Raw genomic sequence first — 3456 nt, 5'->3', positions numbered from 1 at the left:
GCAACCATCCTTCCCAACCAATTAATTCTTGGATTTACGATTCTCCACTCACTATATGCATGAGGGGTTCAAGAACCATGGATTGATTCAATGATAAGAAGGGGAAAGGTGGATCAAAAATTATACCTTTCTCTTGAAAACAATCGGTAGGAATGACAATTGATTGATTTCTTCGATGAATCCTTGAGTTTCCAACTCCCAAGCGAAGCAAGAATGAAGAAATTCTGAAGGAGTGATTGAGTGGGGGAGAGGCGTGTGGGAGGAGAGGGAGAGGGAGGGTGGCGCTGAAAATGGGGGCTAGGGTTAGGGTTTTCTCTTTTTATAGTCTAGGTTAAATCTCACACTTAATAATACAATTAAAATTATGGGAGAATAAAATAGAGGTCAATGAATAAATCCCACAATTAAACAAATAGGCGTGTAGTGTGGGGGAGGGATTTTTGAAAATTTGGTTATTTAATTAGCATAGAAATGTATTTGGCATTTATTTGGAGAGAAATATACTCACAAGATAGGTAAAAAGATATTGAGTATCTCATAAATAAGGTAACAAGACAATTCAAAAATCTCCAAGTAGGAAAGGAAGGGGGCGTGTAATATGGGAAAAAATAAAAGAAAAATATTCAAATCCCCAATGAATTGGGCATAGGAATTAATTTGATATTTATTTGGATAGGAGGGATCCCACAAAACAGGAACAAACTATTAATTCCTTTAAAAAAGGAGGGGTCGAAAATAATAAGGTTTCAAAGAAGGAAAGAGTCAGATCCTAATTAAAATAGGATATGGAGAGATTTAAATGGATTTTAATTCATGGTAAATAAAGTACAAATTAAATCTACAAAATAATTCCTCTCCTAAAAATAATAGGGGGATTTCTGAAATTTCAAGGAATGGGGCAAAGGTCAAAAATCAAGTAGAATAATTTAGGGATAATTTGGTTTGGATTTAATTTGGATAAATATCCTAAAACAATTAATTATCCAAGATAGAAAATATTATTTCCAATAAATAGGAGGGACGAAAATTTCAATAAAATGGCTAGAACAAATATGCATGATCCCATTTAATTTAATTCACACATTGAAAAATAAATCACATTATTCCACATAACTCACAACAACTAATTTCACACCGTTAACTCAATCACATAGAAAATAAATTCCATAAATGAATTTTTATCTAATCAACATCCCCATTAATAAAACAAAATAGGTCGCAAAAATTCGGGGTGCTACAAATACGTCCTGAACATTTGCAGTTAGTAGATGACCAATAATCCGAGATTAAGCCTAATCGGGTCAAAATTTTGCTAATCAACGGTTGACCGTCAAAAATTAACAAAACCGTTAAAAATGGACCGGATCGACACGAATTTCATTTGTTATGGATCTGTTTTTTTTTAAAATGAATGTTTTGGACCAAATTCGTATACCGGTCATATGTTTTTGACCAAAATTGACCTTTACTCTAAAAATAATAAAATTAAATTAGGATAGAGTAATATTTTTTCAAGTTAAACATTCTACCATATATTAAAAAAGGATTGGCGCGTAATATTACTTTTGACCATGGCATTATTTTATACTCCCCTGTCTCATAAGAATATGCACTCTTTACTTTTTTGTCCGTCCCACTAAAATATACACTTTTCAATTATTGGAAATTCTTTTCACTCTACTGATGTGGCACTCATTCTCCACTAACAATAATTTAATTACTTTTTCTTTCTACCTCTCTCTTACTTTTTCAATTTTTGCATTAAAACCCATGTCAAACCCAAAGTGCATATTATTTGGGGACCGAGGGAGTACTATTATATCTATGAATTTGGACCTCCTAATCTCAACTACATATTTAAACATGCATAAAAAGTTGTTACATCCCTTACTCGCCGGAGCTCCACACCAAGATGAAATCACCCAATTTCCTTAATTTTTGGCAAGCTTTTTTTTATTCTCCATTACTTTTCTCTTAATCCCAATTCTCATCATCTCCGTCGCCCGCATTTCATCACCCTATTTCCTTTACAACTCCGCCGTCGACGAATGCCCCTTGGGGAGAGTCTACGCCTACAATCTCCCCTTCATCTTCAACCACGACTTGCTTCTATGCAACTGCACCGACCTCCACCCCTCCATCTGGCAATGCGGCATCTTCCCCAACCACAGCTTCGGCCGCACCGCCACCGAGCTCCGCCGCATCCTGCCGGAAAACCTCCGCAAGTCCTGGTCCCGAACCAACCAATTCGCCCTCGAGCTACTATTCCACCGCCGCGTCCTGCGCCATAGATGCAGAACGTGGAGGCCTAAGTCAGCCTACGCATTCTACATTCCGTTCTACGCAGGACTGGCAGTAGGGACCAACGACACCGCCGACCTCTACCATCAGATGCTGCGGTGGGTGCAGTCTCAGAGCCACTGGATGATTTTTAACGGTTCAGATCATTTCACCGCGATCGGCCGCGCCACCTGGTATTTCAGGCAGCGTCTGGCCGACCCAGTTGGAAACTGGTGCTCTTCCCTCCTCAACATGCCCGAGATGTCCCGTGTGACCCGCCTCACCATTGAGAAGGCCACGGGAGGACGACCGCGACGTCGGGGTGCCCTACCCGACCGGGTTCCACCCCGAGGCCGGGCAGGCCTTAATAATTTGGCAACATTTTGTGCGTGGCTACAATCGCACCAGCCTCTTTGCGTTCGGTGGGGCAACGCGGCCGCCCAGCGGCCGCGTTGACTTCCGGGGTCTCCTGCTGAGATACTGCGACAACGAAACGGCGTCGTGTCTGGCAGTAGACTGTGAGGGCCGCGAAGTGTTCCGCGGACTATATGGCGATATTGGAGGCGTTTTTGGGGGCGGAGTTTTGCTTGCAACCGGGCAGGGATGGCTCGACGAGGCGGTCGGTTTTCGACTGCATGGTGGCAGGTTCGGTCCCGGTTTTTTTCTGGAACACGACGGCGTACGAGCAGTACGAGTGGTTCTTGCCGGGCGAACCGGAGAGCTACTCGGTTTACATAAACCATGAGGAAGTGAGGAACCGGAGTTATGTGATAGAGCAAGTTTTGAGGAGGTATAGCAAAGAGGAGATTAGGGAAAAGAGAGAGAAAGTGATTGAGACAATTCCTAGGATAATATATGGAAGTAGAGGATCATTAGGTTTTATGGATGCTTTTGATATTGCTTTTGATGGAGTCTTACAAAGAATTAAGAGAGAGACAGAGGACATGATATAAATAAAAAAATGAAATGTAGAAAATTAATACTACTCAGTAATACGTTGAACAAAACACTGATTATATAACTGAATGATTATTCATTATTCCAAAGTACAATTGATTATTTAACTATCTTCTAATTTTAGTTATCTTATCTAGTCTCCCGCCTAAACCTTACACGTTTTACGTTCAAAGTTATCTACCATTTAAAGACACATTGCCTTTTATCCTGTTTTAGTAA

The 3456-nt window shown here is 40.5% G+C and overlaps 1 pseudogene; it reads left to right on the top strand.

Moving 5' to 3' along the window:
• Nucleotides 1-893: 893 nt before the first annotated feature.
• Nucleotides 894-3233, top strand: LOC121745855 (annotated as a pseudogene).
• Nucleotides 3234-3456: the final 223 nt, after the last annotated feature.

This window comes from Salvia splendens, chromosome 8 (assembly GCF_004379255.2).
Source record: "Salvia splendens isolate huo1 chromosome 8, SspV2, whole genome shotgun sequence".
In the NCBI taxonomy this organism is placed as follows: domain Eukaryota; kingdom Viridiplantae; phylum Streptophyta; class Magnoliopsida; order Lamiales; family Lamiaceae; genus Salvia; species Salvia splendens.
The sequence above is the reverse complement of the archived record's forward strand: the minus strand, read 5'-3'. Positions and strand labels throughout refer to the sequence as shown.